We start from the raw sequence: 26,761 nt of genomic DNA on the forward strand, positions 1-26,761 counted from the left end.
CAGTCTGTGTCTTTTAATTGGACCATTTAGTCCATTTACATTTAAGATTAATATTGTTGTGTGTGAACTTGATCCTGTCATTATGATATTAGCTGGTTATTTGGCCCATTAGTTGATGCAGTTTCTTCCTAGCATTGATGGTCTTTATATTTTGGCATGGTTTTGCAATGGTTGGTACTGGTTTTCCTTTCCATGTTTAGTGCTTCCTTCAGGATCTCTTGTAGGGCAGGCCTGGTGGTAACAAAATCTCTAAGCATTTGCTTGTCTGTAAAAGATTTTATTTCTCCTTCACTTATGAAACTTAGTTTGGCTGGATGTGAAATTCTGGGTTGAAAATTCTTTTCTTTAAGAATGTTGATTTTGGCCCCCACTCTCTTCTGGCTTGGAGAGTTTCTGCTGAGAGATCTGCTGTTAGTCTGATGGGCTTCCCTATGTGGGTAACCCGACCATTCTCTCTGGCTGCCCTTAACATTTTTTCCTTCATTTCAACTTTGGTGAATCTGATAATTATGTGGCTTGGAGTTGCTCTTCTTGAGGAGTATCTTTGTGGCATTCTCTATATTTCCTGAATATGAATGTTGGCCTGCCTTACTAGGTTGGGGAAGTTCTCCTGGATGATATCCTGCAGAGTGTTTTCCAACTTGTTTCCATTTTCCCCGTCACTTTCAGGCACACCAATCAGACATAGATTTGGTCTTTGCACATAATCCCACATTTCTTGGAGGCTTTGTTCATTTCTTTTTACTCTTTTTTCTCTACATTTCTCTTCTCACTTTGTTTCATTCATTTGATCTTCAATCACTGATACTCTTTCTTCCAGTTGATCAAGTTGGTTACTGAAGCTTGTGCATTTGTCACATAGTTCTCATGTTATGGTTTTCATTTCTGTCAGTTCTTTTAAGGTCTTCTCTGCATTGATTATTCTAGTTATCCATTCATCCATTCTTTTTTCAAGGTTTTTAGTTTCTTTGCGCTGGTTATGTAGTTCCTCCTTTAGCTCTAAGAAGGTTGATCGACTGAAGCCTCCTCTCAACTCATCAAAGTCATTCTCTGTCCAGCTTTATTCCGTTGCTGGCTATGAGCTGCATTCCTTTGGAGGGGGAGATGCGCTCTGATTTTTTGAATTTCCAGCTTTTCTGCCCTGCTTTTTCCCTATCTTTGTGGTTTTATCTGCCTTTGGTATTTGATGATGGTGACGTACTGATGGCGTTTTGGTGTGGGTGTCCTTTCTGTTTGTTAGTTTTCCTTCTAACAGTCAGGACCCTCAGCTGCAGGTCTGTTGGAGTTTGCTTGAGGTCCACTCCAGACCCTGTTTGCCTGGGTATCAGCAATGGAGGCTGCAGAAGATAGAATATTGCTGCACAGCGAGTGTTGCTGTCTGATTCTTGCTCTGGAAGCTTCGTCTCAGGGTGTACCCAGCCATGTGAGGTATGATGTGTTGGTCTGCAACTAGCGGGGGATGTCTCCCAGTTAGTCTACTCAGGGGTCAGGAACCCACTTGAGCAGCAGTCTGTCCGTTCTCAGATCTCAACCTCTGTGCTGGGAGATCCACTGCTCTCTTCAAAGCTGTCAGACAGGGAGTTTTACATCTGCAGGGGTTTCTGCTGCTTTTTGTTTAGCTATGCCCTGTCCCCAGAGGTGCAGTCTACAGAGGCAGGCAGGGCTCCTTGAGCTGCAGTGGGCTCCACCCAATTCGAACTTCCCTGAGGCTTTGTTTATCTACTGAAGCCTCAGCAATGGCGGGTGCCCCTCCCCCAGCCTCCCTGCTGCCTTGCAGTTAGATCTCCGACTGCTGTGCTAGCAATGAGGGAGGCTCTGTGGGGGTGGGAACCTCTGGTCCAGGTGTGAGATATAATCTCCTGGTGTGCTGTTTGCTAAGACCCTTGGTAAAGCACAGTATTAGGGTGGGAGTTACCCGATTTTCCAGGTGTTGTGCGTCTCAATTTCCCTTGGCGAGGAAAAGGAATTCCCTTCCCCCTTGCGCTTCCCAGATGAGATGATGCTTTGCCCAGCTTCAGCTCTTGCTGGTCAGGCTGCACCTGTGGACCAGCATCAACTGTCCGACATGCCCCAGTGAGATGAACCCAGTACCTCAGTTGAAAATGCAGAAATCACCCGTTTTCTGTGTCACTCCCGCTGGGAGCTGGAGGCTGGAGTTGTTCCTATTGGGCCATCTTGGGTGCCCAGCCACATCTGTCATTTCCTCTCTCTTCTCCCAGATGCCTCTTGATGTCTCCCTTGGACAGGGTTGGGTTGGCAAGGACAAAATAGCTTGGAGGAAAGAATAAGAGGGAGAATGGTCTTTATCACTAAAGATGTTCAAAGAGAGGCCTAATGACCTTCCTGTGTGGGACAGTGGGTCATTCAGGGTTCTTTCAATTGTAAGTAACAGAAAACCTATCTCAAGTAGGTAAAAAGAAAGTTTAATGGCTTAGACCATTTAAAGTCAAGGGATAGGCTGGTTTCAGGAATGATTTGATGCCAGTGGGAACCACTTTATTTCTTTCCTTCTCTTGGTCCTACTTTGTTTTTGTTTGTTTGTTTAAGCTTGCTTTTAGGTTCCAAGATGAGAGCAGAAACTTAAGACCTACCATCTTCTCAGCTTCATACCCAGCAGAGAAGAGCATCTACCTCCTCTCTAACATTCTCTGCAAAAGGCAATTTCTTTTATTAACTCTGCCTGAGACATGTGTCCATTCCTGAGCCAATCGCTGTGTCAAGGGGGGATAGGATAGTCTGATTGGTTTAGGTCTCACTTCAATGATCTGTACCTGAAATTAGGGGTGGAACTCTCCCCAAAGCCTGTTGGCTGAAAGTGGTGGAGAATATGGTTTTTAGGGGAAACATCAAGGTACATGACTCAGTAGAATAGGAAATGGGTGGAGGACGTCTCAAGTCATAGAGGCTGTGACCATTCTGCTGCTTTGTAGGACCTGTGTTCAGGCAGAATATCTAGAGAGGATCAGGTTATATTCTGTGTATATGTCTTAGGGTTGCAAACCACTGAAGGTATTTGTCAATGATAAGAGCTATGATGCTGTTATCTTAGAACCTGGTGATCAAGTGGAGGCCCAGAGATGGGGAAGGCTTGTTCAAGCTCACCCAGCATCTGAGTGGCAGAGCTGGAATGAGGATAAAGTCTGCTGGTTCTCAGCCTGGATTTTTCTCCTCTATTCTGGGTGACTCTGTCCATCTCCCCAGTCAGCTACCAGAAGGGCTATTCACCTAGCTGAGTCCTACTGCAATGGGGACTGCTGCTTGCTTTGTCAAGGAGGGGATTAATGGTAACACTAGATCCACAACAAGAGTGTGAAATCATTGCACTCAATTGTAGCCTTTTAGTACCTTCTGATTGAAAGGCAGGGGAAATGGTGAAAGGAAAAGGTCAGGAGAGAAGTGGCATCATTTCAGGGAGAGAAGTATAGGTATTTCTCTTTTTCTTCTTATCTGTTTACTCATTCTGTCTACCCCACTCAGGGACAGCCTTATGGAGTGTAGAAAGAGGCAGTATAGGACAGAGAAATGGGCACTGGCTTGGAGTCCAGAAACCTAGGCCTTATCTCTGCTCTGCTCTGTGACTGGGTAATTCTGGCCCTCCTCTCTGAGCCTGTTTCCCCATTTAATCAAATGAGGCAGCTGAATGACAGATCTCATCAATTACTGTGTATTCTCTCATTCTATTTGGAGTGGTCGCTAATGTGAACAGCACATGGCTCTGTTTTTCTTTGTCATTGTTATATCCCATAGAACCTGGGACCAGGGCTCACAGAATACAAGTGCAGGGGGTGCTACCTCCTCTTGGAGGTGGGCAATGTGGCAACTTACGAGTCCCTAGCACTTAGTAAGTACTCAATAAATATTTGTAGAATGAACGGATGTGAGCAGATGTCACATAGGACCCAATGAGAATTGTTCCACCCTTATAATGTCACTTATTCAGGTCTTGAAAGCCCTTTCTACTTAAATCTTCTTTTAAAATGCAAACCATTTCAGGGTTGTTTGGATTTTAAATTTTAAATAAATGACATCTTTTGATTGAAAGAAAGCATGGGGTCCAGATTAGGGATGTGGAGTGAGGGAGACTGTGGAGAATAGGTAGAGGGAGGGAAGAAATGACTGAGCAGAGGATTCCCAAGGCCAAAAGCTTGGATATGGTATAAAAATTGCATTCCTGAACAATTAAAGAAAATGATGAAATCTTTCAAGCATCCAAAATGAATTGACAATATAGTACACACTTAAAATTTACTACCAAGTTTGAGAAATAAAATATTACACATAAAAATAAGACTCTTTTGTGGCCTTTCTCCATCTTTTTCCATTCCCAGAGATAACTGTGATCTTCCCCAAATGCTTTTACATTTATTACATATATATGCATGTATAAACCGAATATAAAATTTACATATGGTATAGCTTTATAGAAATGGAGTCATACTGTATCTTTTTGCAATTTACCTTTTTCTTTTAATATTGCTTTTGACATGCATCCATGCTGAAACATACATTTCTAGTTGATTCATTTTAAAATGTGGTAATTCCTTGAATGATGATAATTTGCAGTTACTTTTAATTTTCTTGTTGATGGATGTTTGGGTTGTTTCTGAGTTTTTGCCATAACCAACATCCTGTGATAAACTTCCATGTAAGTACCTACTTGCTACATGTGCATCAGGTTTTCTGGTACATATCATTCTTCACCTAAGAATGAGCTAGGACATGCTGTAGTCACGTCTTCAATATTATTAAATGTTGAGACAAGTTTCTAAAGGGTTGCTACCAATTTGTACCCCATAAGGCAGTGTGTGATGTTGGCCAGTCCTGTGAAATACACAGTCCCACTTCTTCATGCCATGACCAAGGCCTGGACTCCTATTCAAACACCAACAGTCTTCTTGACACAGATTGTTTATGAGGAGGAAAGCTGGAAGGAACAATTTTGGGGGGCAATTAATTTGAGTTAGATACAAATATATATATATTTTTAAAGTTAGTACTATGTAGACTTTAAAATCTGATGGGTTTTAATCCTGGCTCTGTCGTTTCCTAGTTATATAGCTTTACACATGATAGTTTGCCTCTCTGTGCCTAGTTTTTCTATGTCAAATGAAAAGTAGTGTTGACATCATGGGTTATTTGAAGTATCAGATGAGCCACTACTTGTGACACACTCAGCACAGTATATGGCCTAGTCCATAGTAAGTGATCAATATGTGAGAGACATTAGCATTATTGTAGGTCATGTTTCCTTGGCATTACCATCTTTTTCTTCCTTGAAGATTCCTTTCTCAGCTGAGAAGCTCATGTTGAAATTTTTTTTTTCTATGCTGAACAAACTGCATGAACTAAGCAGCATTCAATTTTTTGTTTCATTTTTAGCTGTCAAAGCCATCTGGGACTGCTAACCAGCTTCTGACTAGCAGAAGGAACAGCGCTGATACACCGAGTTGATGTAATTTCAACTCAAAACAAGGAAACTTGGTTTTTAGTTAGCCAATGTGGCTTCATCACATGTAAATGTGTGGCTTTCATTACGTTTTTAGAAATGTTGTTTCTAACCATTGACTAACCATCATGGACTCTAGACTGTGACTCCTGATCTAGCCCTACCTCTTTTTTCCCAGATGGGAGAATGGGTACCCAAAGAAAAGCAGGACATTTCTAATGGTTCCTTCATGGAGACAGTTACTCACTTAGTGGCCAAGTCTGGTCTTGGTTCACATACATGACTAATTAGAAGAGGAATATCTGGTTATCTATTGCTGCATAATAAGTGTCCCCAAATTTCAGTGACTCAAAGCCACAATTTATCTTCTTTCATGTTTCTGTGGGTTGATTGGGCTCAGCTGGGTGGATCTCATGTGGGCTTGCTGGTGAGGTTGCAGTCAGATGGTGGCTGGGACGCAGTCATCTGAAGGCTCCACTGGGCTGGGCATCCAAGATGGTTGCCTCCCATGACTGACAGTTGAAGCTGGCAGTTGACAAGAGTGCTTCCCCAGGGTCTCTCCATGTGGTCATGCATGTCACAGCGTGTTGGCTGGGTTCTCAGAGGGAGCATCGCAAAATTGAGTGGTCCAAAAAAGGAAGCAGAAGCCACCTGACTGGTTGAGGGCTGATTCCAGAACTGACACCACTTCTGCCATATTCTACTGGTCCTTGTAGTCACAAGCCCACCAAGATTCTAGGAGATCAAGTAGATGTCACTTCCTGATGGGTGGGTGGGGGTTGGGGGGGCAAAATCACATTGCAGAAGACGGTGTGGGATGGGGAAGGTTGTAACTGTCTTTGGAAATGGGAGAAAAACTTCTGTCATGGCATCTTTATTTCCCCTTCCTCCCAAGAATTTGCAAACGTCTGTGGTAACCTGCTGAGTGATATAAATGACATTGTGGCTTTTCTTCCCCAACTCTGTCAGCCCTGGGGGCAGGAGGGAGATGCATGCCAGTTGAAAGAATCATGGAAAATGTGTAAAACCTTTCACTGTCTGGCAAAACAGGAATATTAAATATTTTTAAAAAATACCTTACTGGAACAACCATGCTCATACTCATAAAAATGAAATTATTTTTAAACTTGTTTTAGAAAATGTTCATAATAAAACATCCTGTACTTGAATTATTAAAAACAATGTTGAGTAAAGAATTGCTTAATTTAGTAAATAATTCTAAAGCAAGTCATTATTTTCTCCAAAGTTGAATTTGCTAAAAGCACTCCAAGAATTTTATTACAAGCACGACTGCATAATGTAATTGTGTAATTAGTAATACATCTGACACTGTTGGAAAGATTTAGTTTTACTTGGGGCAGGAACAAAATGTAGTTCTTATTTTTTAAGACTGCATGAGGGACACTGCCTTGTTTTGCTGGTGGAGATTTTTTGTTTGTCTTAAAAATATATTGTATGATTGAGGTAATAGAGAAAATAACCAACATTTATTAATATTGGATCTGTGGATAGAATATGTAGTTTGAAGTTAGACTGACCTGACCTAGGTTTAATCCCGATGCTACCTCTTACTACCTGTAATTTTTTTCCCAAAGATCTCATATTCTTTATTTATAATAGGAATAATAATGTCTATTTCTTGAGACTGTCTTAACTCTTAAATAAGATAATGTACAAAGATTGTGCTAAGTACATAGGAGGTACAGATGGAGTATCCTTACTTCAAAAATCTGAAATCTGAAATGCTCCAAAATTCAAAACTTATGGAATTCTGACATGATGCTCAAAGGAAATGTTCATGGGAGCATTTTCAGATTAGGGAGACTGGTAAGTATAATGTGAACATTCCAAAATAAAAAAAAAATCCAAAATTTGCAATGCTCCCGGTCTTAAGCATTTCAGACAAAATAAACTCAACTTGTACTAGGTTAGATTCCTTTGTCATTCCCATCTGTTTCTGTTTGAGCACTTGATTTTGTGAGTGGTTGGCTTGGATGGTCAGTTTAAGTTCCATTTCAGTTGTGTTTGTTGGACACAGGCCAGGGTTGGTGAGTAAGCTCAACTGTCATTTTTTCACCTAGATACACCAAAGAAAGTGTCTGTTCAATTTGTCGACAGCCTACATGCTTAGAATGCTTTGAAATAACAGTTATAAGCTACATCTTACATCGATGAGCTTTTCTTGTATTATTTGGTTTGGAGGTACAAATGTTCATTTAGGAGTTAGGAAGCTATTGCTGTAATGTAAGGGGTGGTGACTTCTGCATGACTGACAAGCTGTGTTTTGTCTAAGTTTTAGATTATATTCCCCGTGTAGTAGGCAGAATTCTAAAATGACCTCCCATGACCCTCACCCTTGTAAAATCTCCTTGCCTTGAATGTAGACAAAACTTGTGATTATCACAGGCTGTCACTCCCAGGGTTGTGTTATGGCGTACAGCAAAAGGGATTGTGTAGCTGTTATAAAGGGTACTAACTGGTTGACTTTGAGTTAACCAAATGGGTGGGCCTCACCTAACTACATATCGGCCCTTTACATCTGAGTCTAGAGGTTAAAGACAGGAAAAGTGGGAGATTCAAAACATGAGGAGGACTCAATGTGAGAAGATTCTCCATTGCTGGCTTTTAGAGATGGAGGGGGCCACATGGTAAGGCTAGAGAGTGCCTCTAGGAGTTGAGAGTGAACCCTGGCTGATAGCCAGCATGAAACAGAGCCCTTAGTCCTATAACCCCAAGAAATGGAATTCTGCCTACAACCATAAGAGCTTGAAAGGGGATCCTTGAGCTGTAGAAAGGATGGCAGCTCAACACCTTAATTTCAGCCTTTTGGGATCAAAGAGCAGAGGGCTCAGCCATCTTATGCCTAGACTTCTGACCTACAGAAACTAGGAAAAAATAGTTTTACCATATTGTTTTAAGCCACTAAGTCTGTGGTGATTTGTTACACAACAATAGAAAACTAATTTGCCCAGTAATTCTTATTGTGAGATCTTAAGTCGAATTGTTTTTTTTCCGTCGTTGTCAGTTTCCTTGCCTTTAAGTAACAGGATTTTCTAGTCTAGAACACTGGTACTCATAATAACTGTGTATTAAAATCACTTAGATTGTGAGGGGAAGCTTTAAATGTAGATTCCAGACCTTTCTCCTGATGTCCTGAATCAGACAATCTGGGAGCAAGGCTGGGGGTTGCACTGTTAACTGGTTTCCTAGGTGATTCTGATGTTTGTGGGGCTGGATCCCAATGGGCAGGACATCTGCCTATACCCTGGAATAAGAATATACAGTCTCTTCTAGCACTGACAGGTAGAGTTGGCAAGGAAGTCCTTTTTTTTTTTTTTTTTTTTACAGTCAAGTATATTCAGTGCTCACTAGGTGTAAGGCATCGTGTGAGGGCTGTCTACCTTCTCTTGTTAAATCCTTGTAATGAACTATAATGACCTGTAAGGTAGGCACAATTATTAGCCAGTCTTCACTGTAGCTTGAGGAAACAGGGCCAAATTTACACAATGCATAAGGGGTAGAACTGGAATTCGAACACTGATCTTTGTCATTCCCAGTTGGGGGCTCTTAACCACTAAGTATATCCCGTGCTGTAAAATGGAGTGTCTGTTCGTTTCTGTACGTGTAGTGCTAAACACACTGTCTGGCACATGATAGATGAATAATAAACACATTTTGCTTATTAAATTCTCTGGAACTCCACCGCGACACCCAGTGCAGAGCAGTTTTTGTGACAATGGAGAGAGAGGAGGAGGCTGGCCAGGACCTTTTCTATGTTGGGGATCCCTGCCCACTGCTGCCTCTCTGTGTCAATTCTGCCTCGTTTTCTTTCTCTACAGTTGTCTCTTTATGTAGAATGAGCTAACAGCAGCCACTCCCATCCTGTGGGATCCTGCTTCCCCTGCCATAGCTGATTAACCCAGGGTAAGACATTGGGAATTGGAAACTTGGGGTGGAAAGACTCTGATCGTGGTGGTCCCTGGAGCCAAATCCCATTCCACGGCAATGTTCTGGTAAGAAGGCCCACACAGCCTTCCCTGCTGCCCAGGCCCCTGGAGCCAGCCCACCTCCTTTCTTCTGGAACATTCCAGCACCTTTCCATTAAGTTCCCTTTGTAGCTTAAGAGGTTCTCTTTGTGCCAAAGAACCTCTGCTAATGGAGGAGTAGAGACTTGCTGAGCTGAAGGGCATCTGAAATGTCATCTTCTTCTTTGTGTGGTCTGGCTGGGCATGGCAGGGCACTCTCTGCTTGATGTGACTCCTTCAGACCCTTCAGACTGGCCCAGTTTTCTTAACTCATTCATGCTCTTCCACCCTTCCACTACCTCTCCAAAATGGACTCAGCTTAGAGGATGCCATACAAGCCCCACCTCCTCTACGTGAAAGGCTTAAAAGAGCCGTACCATAAATATTTACGATATCTTTCCTCCCTGCTTCATTCCCTGACATTTTCTCCACCTTTAATTTTCACTAGTTATAACACAAAGAAGTTCTAAAGGTAAGAAAAATCTATTTTCTGTATGAATTGTCGCAAATCCCAACTTAGTGGTGTCATAATAGCTAACATTTTTGTGCTAACTCTTAAAAGCCAGGTTTACTAATGTAAGTTAAGTGCTTCATGAAGTTAGATGTGCTTAATATAATTTTCTCAAAAAATTCATTGAGGTGTCATTACTATTATTCCTTGTTTCATAGATGAGGAAATTGAGAGGTTTAAAGGTTCTAAATGAATAAAAGTATATTCCAGAGCTGTCTGTGTCCAAACAGTGATAGCAAGATCAAATTGTAAAGCATCTCTATTTCGTTCTTCTGCCACCATCTCCATGCCATTTATTTTGGATACTGGGAAAATAGAAAGACCGTGCTGAACATTTCAGGGTAATGTGAGTGGTACAAGAAAGTTGGACACCAAAGGAGATCATGTAACTGGTGAGGGTGAAGAATTCAGGAAGACTTTCCTGAGAGGTATGGCAGATTTTCTAAAGAAGGCTGCAACAGTATTTTCCATCCCACATGTTTTTCTAGAATCTTAACACTCCTACATGAAGAGGTAGGGTCTGTGTCCCCTCCCCTTGAACTTGGGTGCATCTTTGTGACTGCCTGGACAGAGTACAGAGGAAGGAACATAATGTGACTTCTGAGGCTAAATCATAAAAATGCCATGTTCTTTTATCTTATTGAGAAGCTCCCTCTTGCAACCCAGTCACCGTGCTGTTTAGAAGCCCAACCAACTCATTAAGAGGAACTGAAACCCATATCCTTGGCTGAGGTCCCAGCCAAGAGGTAGTACCATTTTTTTTTAAGCAGTATAAGTGAGTGATCTTGAAACTAGATCCTCTAGTCTTCAGATGAGCTACCCCAGCTGATGCCATATATAGCAGAAGTAAGCCATTCCCCTAGGTCCTGCCTAAATTACGGATTCATAAGCAAAATAAATGATGGTTATTTTAGGCCATCAAGTTTGAGGTGCTTTATTAAACAGCAACAGATTAATGACACAAAAGAGGCTTTGAAAGATAAGCATCTTTCCAAACAAGGTTCAGAGGGCCATATGCTGCTTATTGACAGCTAGTAGTAGTAGTAATAAAAATAAATGTTATTATAATAATGATACCACTCTTAGTAACTGTAGTGGTAGTTAAGTTTCACTAAGTTCTTTTTTGTGCTATGCTCATGCTAAGTGGTTCATACTATGTCTTATTTAATTCTAATAATGACTCTAGGTAGGTACTATTACCTTCATTTTACAGATGAGGAAACTGGGGCTTAGAGAATTTCACTTCTCTTTATAGCCACCCAGATTCTAACAAACTCACTTTTGTAGTATTCCCAGGCTCGAACATTTCCTTCCTGCTTGCCCAAACTACCAGATGATTCATTCTTTCATCCAGGCAGGGCTCATTTAGCCCTTTCATGGAAAGGAATGCTTTTAATCAGAGTCACAGTAAAGTGAGGATGACTGGAAGGTAGACAGATGTGTTTTTTCACCTGTCTATTTGCATTTTCAAGGTGGATATTTGCTAATCAATTTGAAAGCTCTTGTGTAGTGCATTTCTGTAGAGCTATCCGGAGGCAGAGGACCTCTTCCTAGCACTTGTCAAATGACTTTGTGCCTTAGACAAAGGCCAAAAATCCATCTGACATAGTCCTGGCAGCTCACACTTGTTCCTCTTTTGGCAGTTTGGAAAGTGGGCTGCTATATATCATCCCCTCTAATCTCTGCCCCAAACTGAGTTGTGCTATCACCCTTATTTTACCTTTAAGGAACCCACAGCTCAGGCAAGTTCATAGCATGCCCAGGATCACACAGAAGAACCAAGACCAAACGTGGATCTTCTAACTTCAAAAGCTGAGTCCACTCTGCAACATGACATGCTGTATCTCCCACACTATGTGAATGATTCAGGAAGGTGGATGATAAGAGACAGCAGCCAGCAGAAGGAAAGTAGTGATCCAAACACCTAAGAGGAATCCTAAACAGTGGAGAAAGGAGAGCAAACATTAAAAACTCGCGGATAGAAAAAAAAGAGGAAAAGAAAACCATTTGGAAGTGTTCATTGAGTTGATGCACTGGATAATTTAATAAGCTGTCTGTTCTGATCTGTCTTGCTTCCCTGCTCTTAGCAGGGTGCCATATGAAAGCTCCTACACGGTAATTATAATGGATGATCTTTCCCCCTGTCTGGGATCTTTATGGTGTGATTTGGATAGCTCAGCTGCTAAGCTGTTTTTCTTGGGAGGCAGAGTGTGGGGCATGTGTGAAAATATGTGTGAGAGCTTGTGTGTGTGTTGCGGGGGTAAGGGACAGTGGCTGGGATTGGCCCTTAGAATCTCTTTTCCATTGTGGCAACATTTTTTTCTGCTGCCTCTTGGGATCTTGGTGCCAGGGTAACCTTCCTGCCTTCTACCTGATCACATCTTTCTCAGACTATATAGCCTCAGGACTCAAATTCCTGCCAAATGTCAATAAATTCATCAGATTAATGAATCCTTTCCTAGCTAATATGGTTCTCATTCAGTTAGTTAATCAACAAATAATTATTAAAAGCCTGGAAATGCCAGGCACTGAGAATATCCATCCTCTCATGAACATGGGTTTTAGTGGAGGAGATTGTGGGAAGCAAGAAAACAAATAAGTATGAATTTCAGACACTAATAAGTGATAAGAATAATATGATGGCATGTGTTTTTGTTTGGGTGATCAGGGGACTAAGTGATGTCTAAGGGCCCTGAAATCCAATTTGGACCTAAATCTAATCTAACCTGTCTCTAATGTGATCTAAAGGAAGAAGAAAGAAAGGAAATCTTGTCAAAGAACTCACTTAGGAAAACTCTTTTCCAATTTGGCTTCCTGTGTATTGATGAGGCAGGCTGTCCTGTTACTTGGCATGCCAACTACCAACAATTTCTTGCTTTGACATCACAGGTCTCATTTCAGGATAATGGTGACAATGGTGATGACTGTTAATAAACACAATGTTTTAAATTCTATGGAGAATAAAAGAATTTAAAACATACAATTGGGAATTGCTCTCAAGAGATTTGCTTTGATCCTTTCAGATGGGGTGTGCTAACTGGAGATATCTTGAACAAGTTCCTATCTCTCTGGGCCTCAGTTTCCCCATCTGTAATATGACAGTATTGGGCTAGATCAGTGGTTCTCAAACTGTGGTCCCTGAACCATTAGTGGCAGCAGCACTTGAGCGCTTGCTAGACATGCAAATTCTCAGGCCCTACCCCAGATCCACTGAATCAGAAACTAAACCCTGGCAATCTGTGTTTTAAGGAGCCCTCCAGGTGAGTCTAATTCACCAAAAATCTAAACACCACTGAATAAGATGATCCCTGAGGCCTTCTCGACTGCCTGTTTTTGCTTCTCAGACTTGTTGGATGAAACTGGCCTGGAGTGGGATCCCCAGAGGGAGGGATGAGAAATGGAGGAAGGTGCCTTTCCTGGTGCTTCCCTCCCCTTTGAAAGTTTTAATGCCTCCTTCTTATCCCTGCTTTCTCTCAGTGTCCTCTGGTGATAGGAGCTTATTAAGATGGGGGATTTTCCACAGGCCTGTTTCAGAGGTCCTGGGGAGGGGTTTTAATTGCCAGACTTCACATTGAGGGTGTTAACATTTATTAAAGTCAGTTCCTCTGATTGCCTTTTAACAAGGCGGTGACTGTACATAGGAGATAACACTGGGCCCAGCCCTGTGGGGCCTCAGAGGCAGCTTACAATAATCAGGCCCAGGGAAAACAGAAAGGCAGCCTGGAATAGTGGTAGCAGAGACACAGCAGCAGCTCTCATGCTGTCTGTGCTGGGGTGGCTGGGCTGGCGGAGGGGTCCAGACTGTTGTGGGATCTGGGGTGGTTTCAGTCAACAAGGTGGGCCTGGGGAAGTAGAAGGGAAAGGCTAGCAAGGTCCTGTTCAGGAACAGAACGATTACAGAGATGGGGCAGAGAGGGCCAAAGCTCCGGCCTCTTTTGTAATGTAGATTTGGGTCTTATCACTTTCATAATTTTGTGAGGAGGGATAGAAGATGGACTATATGCTATTGGGTAGTGGAGGGTGGAAAATGGTTCCAAAGCCCTCGTTCTAGTTTGGATTTGTTGCAATTGCTCTTGGCTCCTGGCCCTTTCCTCTGTGGCCTCCTATTGGCTCACACACCACAAGGTTACTTTTTCTTTCTTTTTCTTTTTAAACATTTCAAAAGCTGTAAGGGTACAAGTGGTTTTTGGTTTCATGGATGAATTGTATGGTGGTGAAGCCTAAGATTTTAGTGCACCCATCACCTAAGTAGTGTACCTTGTACCCACTATGCAGTTTTTATCCCTCACCCACTTTCCAAAACCCTGCTTCTGAGACTCCAATGTCCATTATACCACTCTGTTTGCCTTTGTGTACCCATAGCTTAGCTCTCACTTATAAGTAGGAACATGCGGTGTTTGTTTTTCCATTCCTGAGTTACTCACTTAGAATAATAGCCACTAGCTCCAGATTGCTGCAAAGGACATTATTTCATTCTTCTGTATGGCTGAATAGTATTTCATGGTGTGTATATACCACATTTTCTTTTTTAGTTCTTTCTGTTTTTTGAGACAAGGCCTTGCTCCAGGCTGGAGTGCAGTGGTGCAATCTCAGCTCACTGCAACCTCCGCCTCCTGGGCCCAAGGGATCCTCCCACCTCAGCCTCCCAAGTAGGTGGGACTACAGGTGCATGGCACCACATGCGGCTAATTTTTTTCTTCTTTGTATTTTTGGTAGAGATGAAGGTTTCACCATGTTGCCCAGGCTGGTCTTGAACTCCTGGGATCAAGCAATCTGCCCGCCTCAACCTCCCAAAGTGCTGGGATTGCAGGCGTGAGCCACCATGCCCAGCCCACATTTTCTTTATCCACTCATCAGTTGATGGGCACTTAGGCTGGTTCCATATCTTTGCAACCGTGAATTGTGCTGCAATAAACATATGTGTACTGGTGTCTTTTTGATATGATGACTTCTTTTCCTTTGGATAGATACCTGGTAGTGGAACTGCTGGATGGAATGTTAGATCTGCTTTTATTTCTTTGAGAAATCTCTGTACTGTTTTCCAGTTGTACTAATTTACATTCCCACCAGCAGTGTATAAGCATTCCATATTCACCACATCCATGTCTATGCCAACATCTATTGTTTTTTGCCTTTTTAATAATGGCCGTTCTGGCAGGAGTGAGGTGGTGTCTCATTGTGGTTTTAATTTGCATTTCCCTAATGATTAGTAATTTTGAGTATCTTTTCATACCTTTTTCGGCCATTTGTATATCTTGTTTTGAGAAATATCTATTCATATCAGTTGCCCACTTTTTAATGGAATGATTTGTTTTTTTCTTTACAGCAGCAATTTTCAAACTGCATTCTCCTGGTCTTAAGAACTCAGCTTCCACTTCATCAGATCAAAGATCCAAGGAGTTGAATGGCTCTCATTTCCCTGGGGTCTGTGAGGAGAGGAACGGCCTCTGTTCCTTCCTCCCCTTCACCTGGGGCATCTCTCATTTCATCTGGTTTTTGTCACAGAAGTTTGAAAGTATTATCACCAATAAAAAAGAAAAAAAAAAAAAAACCATTGGAAAGCACCATGCTTGATTGCTTCTTTTTCTGTGATGAACTCTGCCTTCCTTCCCTGCTCCTACCTACCCTTTCTCTCCATTTCCCCACTTGGTGAAAGGCAGACCCAGCTCAGCAGTTGCCTCTTCTCTCTCTTCTTCGTCTTAGCATCCAGCTGTCACTACATGGTGCAGATTCTCCTCACCAGAGGCTCCAGAACCGGTCTCTTCTTTCCTTCCCCTCCCTTATGGTTATAGCTCAGGTCTTTGTTGCTTCTTGCCTGGACTTGCTCAGAACTGGTTGTTCTGTTTCTGGTCCTGCTCCCTCACATCCTTGTAGCCTGCACCCAGAGTGACCTTGCCAAATGTCACTCTGAGCAGGTTATTCCCTGCTCAATGCCTCATTTTTGCCCATCAAGCCAATCTCCTTGGTTCAGGGGTTTAGGCCCTCCACGAGCTGTGCTTTTCAGTCTTATTACTCTCTGCTCAGCCAAGCCAATCTCCTTCTGGTTTACTCAATACCTTTCAAGAGTCAGCTCAGGTGTCACTTTCTCTCTGGTTCCTGTCCCTGACCCCCTGAGCTGAGTAAATTATTCCATTTGATAGGCAGATTACCCTTAAGATTATAATTTTATAACTGTCTTCTCCACAAGCCTGTGAATTCCTCAAGGGTACAGTGAGCATGGACCATTCGTCTTTGTACCCGTGATATATAGCAGGTACATTATAAGGACTCTTTTGAATGCTGCAGGGCTGTTCAAAGGACTTCTTTGGTCCCTTCCCACCCTTGTTTTCAAAGTACAGTGGTATTTGCTTGGAGGTGAATGGTCAAAGTACAACTCAGGCTGCTGTGTTGGTGAAATGTAGTGAGCAGCTGGGTGGGCGCTGAAGGGCTGAGTCATCGTGCGACCCTTCTCCTTCATTGCCTTGGGCTGGTCATTTGGCTTCTCTGGAATTTGGTTTTTCTACCCATGTATTTGATAACTTGACAGCAGTGAGAAATTTCTGTCTCTTTGGCACACAAAGATTGAGATGCAGTAGCAAGTTCTACCAGTGCGTATCCCACTAATAATAATAAATACTTATCAAACTGTTGAGCATGTCCCAAGCACTGAGCAAAGGCTAAGCTCTACCCACTTTGTCTTATCTAATTCCTCTTACAACCCAAGGAAGTAGGTACAATTACCTCCAATTACTGAAGGCTCAGAAACACGTAAGCTACTTGTGCAAGGTCAGGAAGAGTAGGGATTCAAATCCAGGTGTTGAAGACTCCAAATGACTAACTAGTGGGCTGTCTGTCTCGTGGTCTGAGGAAGGTGAAATATGCCCTTACAATCATTGAAAGTGCTATACAGCCCCTGGCTAGGAGGGAACTATACCCAGCACTGCTTTCTACAGCATGCAAATACAGGTACCACATGTTCCCTTCCTGGGCTTCCTAGAACCTCATTATGGGGATGATGAAAATGATGGTGATGATGTAACTGCAGTAAAAATATGCTCAGGAGATAGTCGCCACCACCCACAGGAACTGGCTCACCTCTGTCCTTACTTCATACCACTCTTGTCCTTTATCACCCTTCTCTGGCCATATGCACCTACTTGCTGTTCCCTATACATGCCAAGCTTGTTGCTGCCTCAGAGACTTTGCAGTTGCTATTCCCTCTGCATGAATGCCCTTCCACCTACTCTTCATGGCTTTTATCACTCGCTGCCCAGTTCTAACATCACCTCCTCAGAAAGGTCTTTCCTGATTCCTTGTCTAAAATATTTCCCTCTCTTCTGCAATTTACATCCTGTCCCTTCCCTCTGTTAGTTTCTTTTATAGCAGTCTGCATACTTTGTAGTTATTTTCTTCACTTTTAAAAATATCCTTCCCCTCCTCCCTCAAACAGGAACCCAGAGGGCAGGAGCTTTATCTGCATTATGCACTGCAGTATTCTTACCCTGTGCCTGGCCCACGGTGATGATAAAAAAATTGCTGAGTGAATAACCAAATGAATGAAGGATGACTTATTCTCACTTTACTTTTCCTATTCTAGGCTGGACAACACTTGAACTCACCCAATAACCTTGGCCAATCTTCTTAACCTCTCTGGGCTTCTGTTTTCATGCCTCTAGAATAAAGGCGTTGAACTAGAACAGGGGTCAGCAGGTGTTTCCTAAAGGGCCAGAAAATAAATAATTTTAGGCTCTGAGGGCCACGCAGTCTCTGCTGCAATGACTGATCTCTGCTGTTCTAGTGTGAAAGCAGCCATAGACAATATGTCAATGAAAGAGCATGGCTGTGTTTTAATAAAACAAGAGGCCAGCCCGTGGGCCATAGTTTTTTGATCCCTGGACTAGACAGCCACTACAGACCATCCTCATTTGGACGTTTTAAATTCCCTATTGGCCATCTTGTAAGGAGCTCTCCTTGGCTTCAACTTCTTGGCCTTCATGATTAAAATCCCTCTTCTGGTGGCATGCATGTTGGGGACCCCTCAAAGGGGCAAAGCAATGTGGAAAGTAAACATAGACCCACTAAAGTTGTGTGGCACACCAAGACTGTAGGCGATGTTTGAAGGCTTTCCTGAGATGGTTAGAAGCACTTAGATTATAGAATTTGGTGACTACCTTTGGAAAGGATCCAGAAGTTTTCTTCCTCAAGATTTTTTCCTCCCCTTCCCTGGAGACTTGTCTAATCTCCTCAACCTTCACAGAACTCCTTGAGCTCTGAAACCCTGAGCACTCGGTCTGTGCGTGACACCTCATCTGCTCAGTTGCGTTGTCTTTCTTACCCACAAATGCGTGTCTTCTTTCCCCACTGAATTATAATCTCCTTGACAACAGAGAATTTTCTTCCTTTCTTTCTCTGAAATGGCATCTAATATTGTTCTGAGCATACAGAAGTGCTGAATAAACATCAATTGACATTCTAAGAGCCCCCTGCCCTCCTTTCCTGTTATGCGTTGTTCAGGAGGCTCATGCCCTTGTGAGGACAGAGCTTGATGATGACTTTTCCTTTTTTGGATTCTGTTCCTTGTGATGTGTGGGTTCTGCCACCTGTCTGCTGGTTACCAGATACTTATCAGTGATATTTATAGTCAGGCTCTTTGGCTGGCCATGATGGTCAATTGGATATCATCTGAGCCCACAGAAGTCAGAGGCAAGGCAATTGCGTGGGAGATGAAGATCAGATGGGACTTGAGAACTGCATGAGAAGTAAAAACATTCCAGATTTAAGATTCAGCTCTGCCACTAACTTGCTGAAGGACTTTAAGCAAACCACATAGCAAGTCACTTCAACAAGCCATAGTCTCCTTTTCTTTATTTAAATGGAGATTAAGTGAAATAATTTATATTAAGGTACTGGTAAAAAGTAAAGAATCATGCTCATATCATAATAATCATTAGTAATGAGCTGCCATCACCTCTCACCTCCCTACTGGTCTCCCCGCTCCCACCCTTGACCATTGAGTCTGTTGTCTAAATGGCAGCCAGAGTTATCATATAAAGGTGAGTTGGATCTTAGATCTTGTCACTCCTCTGCGAAACCTCCAATGGCTCCCATCTCACTCACAGCCCAAGTCCTAATAATGGCCCCTTGGGCCCCACATGTCCTGGCCCCGTGTCCTCTGACCTCATTTCCTTCAAAACTCCATCCCAGCCACCTGCTCTTCTGTATTGTTCCCACTGCAGAGGCGTTGCTCTTGCTCTCCTTTTATCTAGAATGTTCTTTCCCTAGATATCAACACAGCTCACTGCATCATCTGTTTCAAGACATTACCCAAAGGTCACTTTTCTCAGTGAGGCCTTTCCTGGGCATCCTTCTTTAAAAATTGCTTCCTATCTCCCATTCCTGCTTAAATTTTCTCTGCAGTACTTGGTACCAGCTAACATAATATTTATATCACTTGTTTTGTTTTTATCTGCTCCTGTACCCTGTGAAAATTTCATGAGGGCAGAGAGTTTTATTGATGTACTTACTGCTATATTCCCAGTGTTAGCACAGGGCTTGACACATAGTCGGTGCTTAATAAATATTTGTCAAGCAAATAACAGAAGTTACCATTTCATTAGCTCAAAAAGGGGCCTGCTGGGGCACATCGGAACTGTGTGCATTCAGTTTAATACTTGGTTGATATGGATTCATCCATTTGCTACAGCTTGGTGCAACTAATGCTCACCTCTTTCCACCCGGTCTCTAGGAAGACAGCATATTGAAGTGACTAGGGGTTTGGGCGTGGCCATCAGACCTAGACTCACTAGCTGTGTGTGTTTCACAAATAACCTACCTCTCTGAACTTGGGTATAAAATGACTATAAAATGATAGCTCGACTATAAAATGATAGCTTCTACCTTGTAAAGTTTTTATAAGGATTAAATGGAGAATTCTTAATTCATATAAAGTGTTTAGACAGGTCTTTAGCCCATGGTAAAGTTTTGGCTAACGGTAAGTATTTTTATGTTAATAGCAGTATAATAACATCATAAGCATCTTCCAAGAGTGCATAGGCACAAGCATAATTTTAATAACTACTATTTTTGTGTGAATTTGCTGAGTTGTCCCAAACATGTCTTTTGTGTTTAAATTTTATATCATCTGCTATTAAGACAGGCATGCCAATTTCCTTTTTTCTACTTCTTTCCATTCTCCCTATCTTTCCTTTACTCCAGGATGAATATTCATCCCATCTGCACCACTTACTGGCCATGTGTCTTGACTCCAGCCACTATACCACTAAAAGCCTCAGTTTCCTTATCTGCATAATGGGACTGAAAGTCTCAGCCTTTCCTACTTTGCAGAGACAATGAGTGGACAACTTGGGAAGATGGATGTAAACAGTAAACCTACAAATATCAGGTTTGCTCCTCATTTTCATTGCCTCTCCCCAGCAATGAGTGTTTTTGTATGCCCCGCCAAACCTCTCTATTCTTGCCCATCCTGAGGAATTAGCTGTAGCATGTGCACAATGGACACAGCTTGCTTTTTTGTCTCTGATTCCATGGGTGTATGATAGATGCCTCCCTGAAGCCAAGATAGAGTTCTTCTTTGGAGAACCATTTTTAAAAATGTTATATTGGAGATGACTTTCAGTTCAGCATGATAATTTAATTTTAATTATTGATATGACTTGAACCTGGCATTTTGGATCTGTTTAGGCCTCTTGAAAGCTTGAAGATTTTTCAACATTGTGAGGCCACTAATTTACTATCTATCCAGAGGTTTTCTGCATCAAGTAAACATACTGTAATTTCATTAATATAGTTCTCTGGAGAAATCAACTGTATCCTTGGTGCTGAACTGGGAAATTCATCAGGCAGGAGAGAGAATAGTGGTGAATGCAGGCCCTGAGATGGCAATTAGGAGCAGGGAATCAGATTCATTCCCTTTCTCCTTATCTCCTTTGTCTGTAGGTCTCTGCCGAGTTTAGGACTTCAGCCCTCTGCCCCCACTAGGTTTATAATACTGTTATGGAAAAAACAAAATAAACCAAAATACCTCTTGGAAACCAGCTAGTTCAGGGATGGCAAATGGGTTTCTTTTCTGGTGCCAATAGACAGGTGGTGCTTGCCTGAAGCAAGTTGTTGAAGATTTCAAGTCCACATCCCCTTATTTAGCAATTTATTTTGTACTTACCATGCACCAGGAATTGTTCTAAGCTCCTTAACTTGTGTTAACTCATTTAATCCTAGTAACAATGTGATGAGGCATGCATGATGAATAATCCCTTCTCCACAGATGAGAAAACTGAACTATCTGGCCCCAAATCAGATACCTTGTAAAGGGTGGAGGTGGGATTCAAACCAGGCAGTCGGTTCCCTTAAGCTCCAGTAGCCTTGTGAAGCACTTGGCTCAGCTTCTGACAATAGTAAAACTTGATGAATCTGGGTTGGGCAGATGCTGCTGCTGCTACTGCTGCTATTACCACGTGCGGTTGCCATAGATAACCGTACATTTCCCAGAACAAGAGATGTTTAAAGAGACCCCTCTTTCTTTTTTGTGCCTGGCTACTCTATATTCATTGTTTAGTCCCAGCTTAAAGTATCTTTCAAGAGAGACTTTTCCTGACTCATTCCAGCCATCCTTCTGGTCCAAAATATTTCCCCCTGTTATCTCCATCACATCCCTGTTCTACCTTTTTACTTTCTCTTCAATTTGTCCTTTTAGATATGTAACTGTGTGATCATTTGTTTAATGTCTATCTCTCTTACTTGTAAGATGAAGGGGCTGGTTGTGCACTTAAGTGGGATGATCTAACACAGTGTTTTTCAAACTATGGGTCATGGCCCATTAGTGGGTCTTGAAATCAATTCCACAGCTCTTGAGCACTGAAAAACAGGAAAAAAGAGCAGGTACTTTACACATTAAAAAAATGCATATCATATTGTGAAGCTTTTACTTAAAGAGATTCATCTATAGATGGTGCCTGTACACTGGGTTGGGTGTAAAATATATTTTGAACTGTGCACTACAGCCAAAGATTTTGAAACTCCTGGCCTAAAGTGAATAAGATGGGGAATTGGACCAGGTAACCGCTGAGGTCTCTCTCCCCTGAAGCTGGGATCTATAGGTCAGGCAAGGGCATTTGGAACCTAGGGCTAATTCCTCTCCATCTGATGCATTATATTTTTCAATGCTATTTGATTATGCCTGGCTGCTTTGGAGGCGATCTCTCTCTTGTTCAATTAAGCTCATGCTTGCTTTTCAGCCTGCTAAATGAAGCCTTTGATCACAATTGAGAATTCACTGTTTCCGTTGGTATTACAGCTCTAAATTTGCCCATTTCCAACAGCCGCTGATTCTAATTGAAATGGAAGGGCTGTGGGATTTTTTTCTTTGGGGTTTAATTGTGTTTGTCTCCTTATGTATTGCCAACTGCTGGTTCCTTTTTAAGAGGAAAAAGGGGCCGGGTTGGAGAACAGTGTGACAAATCTTTTCTGGGCTAAGGTGAGCAGTAGGTTACAGCCTTTAACATCTAATGCCTTCAAGGCAGAGAATTGAACCAAAAAACAAACCAGCTTTTATTTCCTTTATTTAAGATTTATGTGCCTTAGTGGTAAATTAAGAACATTTCTGGGTACATTTAGGTGCCATCTTTGCTTTTGTCCCTACAATCTTGTTCCTCAAAGTGTGGTTCATGGACCAGCATATCAGCATTACCTTAGAACATGTTAGAATTGCAGAATCTCAGGCCCTGGCCCAGACCTGCAGCATTTGAATCTGCATTTTGACAAGTTTTTGTGTGATCTATGAACACATTTCATTTTGAGCCCTAGCTCTGGAGGCAGACCAGAGGCTGAGCCTCCTCCATGACTTTCTAGCTTTGTGACCCTGGCCAAGTCTCTTAACTCTAGGGGCTCAGTTTTCTAGTCTGTAAAATGGGATCACAGTGGCACTTGTTCTTGGAATGTATGAAAGAAGACAATGTGGCAGAGAAGTTATCACAGAGATTGGCATACCGTGTTTTGTTGTTATTGCTTTTTGCTGTTACTACTGCTGCCTTGAATTCTGATGTGTGCTCCTTTTTCCTGGCCTAGGTCTTAACCTTACCATCCATAGTTCACATACCAATGAATGCCTCTTTCAGAAGCAAAATTGTTGGGTTAAAATCTGATCTCCCTACAAGCAGGTTCACGGCCTGGAGAGGCCCTATTTTTATCATTGTTTAAATGAATCATTCCAAGGCGAAGGGGAAAAATGTTTTCCCTAACTGGGAGGACTGTTTATCTGAAATGCATTCTCTAAAGACTGGAAATTTTAGCCTCTCTGAAATAGTGCCTGAAATGAAATGCATTTCTTGTCACCCTCTGCCTAGACTGTCTAGGCTTCTGCTCCACTGTGGCTCCCCTGCCCCAGTTAGGGATGTGCTACATTTCAATAGCCTAGTTTAGTCCAATCCTCTCAAGCAGATAGAATGAAGTGTTTTCAATTAGCAGAATCTCATTGCTGAGGGCACAAAGAGATAGTTCTCCTGGAGCAGATAAACTAATGAAACATACATTGTGTATTTACTGGAGGAGGAAGCTCCTCGGCAGGGGTTTAGTGTTCCCATGCTCTCTGGCCTGGGACTGCTCTAGCCATGAGCTCATTGTTTAAAGACACCTCGTCCAATCTCAAGATGCATAAATCCCTTCTGCAATAGCCCTGGTGGTGGCCATACAGCTTCTTCTGCACATCCTACGGGACTGACTCACTTACAAGGCAGCCCATATCTTGGTTGGACATCCCTGGTTGTTAGAAGTGTATAACTTCCTTTCTTATGTTGAGTACAACTTTGAGGGCTGATTACTGCTCCCTGTCATGTTTTCCTAAACTCTCACCATCACGGTCATCACTCTTTCTTCAATATCCTTTATCTTTTCCATTTCCACCCTTCCCTTCCCTGTCTCCCATCCAAGTATTAAAAGGCATTAAATGAGAGTGGCATTCATCCCTTCACTTATTCATTGGTTCATGCATTACTCATTTAACAAACGTTTAAGTGTCCGCTATTGGCCAGATATTCTTCAAAACACTGGGAATCGAGTGACAGACCAGGTTCTTGCTCTCATGGAACTTTTTCTAGTGGAGCAGAGAGATGCCAAACAAATAAACTAACAAGATAATTACAGGTTGGCTAGTACTTTGATACAAATAAACACAGAGAAATGATCATGATCATGTGTTTGTGTGGGTGCATGTGTATATGGCGTATGCATCCATGCATGTATGTAAGGTAGGGAGGAAGAGAGAGAGATGGGGATTGGTTGATTTTTCTTTAGATGGAGTGGTCAGGAGAAGCTTCTGAGGTGATTGTTTAGAAGCATAAGCCTAAAAGAGAAGGCAGGATGCCATGCCAAGGACTGGGGAAAGAGCATTCTCAGTAAAGGAAACAGGAAGTACAAAGAGATTCGAATAAGAGAACTAGGTGTGTGGAATAGACGGGAAGAGCCCGGGGAGGGTGGTACATACGGAACAAGGGAGGGAAAGGTGCAAGATGCTAACAAAGAAGGAGGCAGGGCTAGTTCGGAAAGGACTTGTAAGCTAAGGAAAGGAGTTTGGATTCTATTTTGGCTGCTGTAGGAAGTCACTAGAGGATTCTCAGGGGTTGAGGGGCATGATTTAAGTTTTAAGAAGAGCAGTCTGGCTATGTGCAGAGAATGCATTGCAGGGTGGAAAGGCAATAGTGAGAAGACCATTGAGGAGGTAGCACAGTATTTGGGTTAAAGAGCCAAGATAATGAATTTCTTTTTCTTTTTCTTTTTTTTTTGAGGTGGAGTCGTGCTCTGTCACCCACGCTGGAGTGCAGTGGCTAGATCTCAGTTCACTGCAACCTCCACCTCCTGGGTTCAAGTGATTCTCCTGCCTCAGCCTCCCGAGTTGCTGGGATTACAGGTGCGTACCACCACATCAGCTAATTTTTGTATTTTTAGTAGAGAGAGGGTTTCACTATGTTGATCAGGCCAGTCTGGAACTCCTGACCTCGTTATCCACCCACCTCAGGATCCCAAAGTGCTGGGATTACAGGCGTGAGCCACTGCACTGGGCTGAGGATGAATTTCAGTTATGTGTTTGGAGGCAGAAACATCAGGACTTAGTAATAAATTGTATATTGTGGGTGTAAAAAAACATGTCCTTTATCCTTGAGGCTCGAAGGAATATCTGTGTGTAGGAAAAGAGAGGAGGAGTTAGCTGCATTTGAAAACCAATGACAGTGGGAGCACCCTATTTCTGAAAGCGATTTCATTTTTCACCTGAAGGTGCTTAAAGACATAGCTACTGTAGGGATAAACAAAATATTTCAGAATAAGTCTTAGTGATCTAGTACTACCTTTTTAATGAACAGATTAGTCAATAGGAAATAGACAAAACTAAAGTTGCAAAGCAAATTACTGGCAAAGCCAAGACTAGAATCAAGTTCTGATATCCAGGCAAATGCCCTTTCCACTCACTACCCCACACTAAATGAGGGTTCTTGGGCCAGAGTGTTAAAAGGTCATGAAAATAAGATGGGTACCAAGAAGATCCTAGGCATATTGATCATTTGATAGGAAAGGAATTGAGTAATGATAAAATAATTTTTATTTATTTTTCCTTTTTTTTTTTTTGAAAGCCTTCAGTAGCTTCCATTGTATACTATAATCAAGTTTTACAGTGGTGGGAATGATCTCTGTATATTCACCATCTGGTACAGCGCATGGCATGTATTAGGTCCTCAGTAAATGCTTGCTGAATGAGTGAACAAATGTTTCAGCATTAGGGGGCTTATTCATAGGTAATTTTTAAATAGTCTTTTCTGCTGACTAAATGCTTATCTCATTTTGGGCTGGAATTATGTCAAGACTCTTCAGACCAGGGATTGGATAGTCCTGCTCCATTCTAAACTGACTGGGTAACACTTGGATACTAATATTCTTTAGGTCACATGTTGGATCTAAGGAATATTGGAAATGCTATGGCCAGGGAACTTGGAATAATATCAAACATTGTTAAAGGAACAGGGTATATTAAACTTGGAGTAGAGTCAAGACAATTGATATGCAAAGGGATGGCTTGTTAAAATGGTCTGATATTTTGGCCTTGACTTACTTTTGGCTTCCCAGAGAGTAGAATGAGGACCAGGGTCTCCAATTTTCAGGAAGAAGGAAAGATTTTTGTTCAGGGTAAGGGTGAATAAAAAATCATAGCCATCTGAATATGAAATATGTTTCCTAGAGTGAAGTAAAGGATTAGTGAGCTGGTTGACATGGGATGCACTCTTGCCAAGGATGTTGTAAAAGGGGTCCCTAATTTTATGGAGGCTGAGGTAGATATTTTCAGGTCACTTTCCAACCTGAGATTCTAAGGCATTTCTAGAAAGTTAGTATGCATGTGTCCATTCATTCCCTACTCTGGTGAGTATACACTGGTGAATAAAACACACCTAGTCTCTGTACATTTGAATTTATAATCCAGTATGGTAGATTAGATTGTTCATTTCCCCCACCATAATTCTAGAATCCTCTTGATCATCAACCTCCTAAATGGCCAAACCCATTGCCAAACAGAAAGCCAGAAAACCCCAGTTAGAACTGTCATAGTAGAAAGTATAGTAAGATATAACTTTTGTTTTCCCAAGTGATCTTAATTGTTTAAAAGCCAGCTGGCTCTCAGGGTCCTGATGCTACCTTTTTATTTCCCTACAAGCAAAGTTCTTCTCTGCCCTGTTCCTTCTCTGCATGTCTCAGCCAAGAGCAGGCTCTGTCTCCAAGTAGTTTTCAGTGACAATTATAGTGGAT

At 42.1% G+C, this 26,761-nt stretch overlaps 1 protein-coding gene and 1 long non-coding RNA gene across 2 annotated transcripts in view; one reads left to right on the forward strand and one right to left on the reverse strand.

Moving 5' to 3' along the window:
* The window catches only part of LOC126956755 (ubiquitin-conjugating enzyme E2 L3-like), a 1,010,865-nt gene that overhangs the window by 737,295 nt on the left and 246,809 nt on the right, over positions 1-26,761 (reverse strand). The gene's annotated exons all lie outside the window — the stretch shown is intronic.
* Positions 8,668-20,212, forward strand: LOC126956765 (uncharacterized). The gene is made up of 4 exons (XR_007726467.1): positions 8,668-8,749; positions 9,286-9,459; positions 11,852-12,097; positions 20,177-20,212. It is a non-coding gene; the product is annotated as an uncharacterized LOC126956765 (long non-coding RNA).

The sequence above is a fragment of the Macaca thibetana genome, chromosome 6 (genome assembly GCF_024542745.1).
Source record: "Macaca thibetana thibetana isolate TM-01 chromosome 6, ASM2454274v1, whole genome shotgun sequence".
Classification (NCBI taxonomy): Eukaryota; Metazoa; Chordata; class Mammalia; order Primates; family Cercopithecidae; genus Macaca; species Macaca thibetana.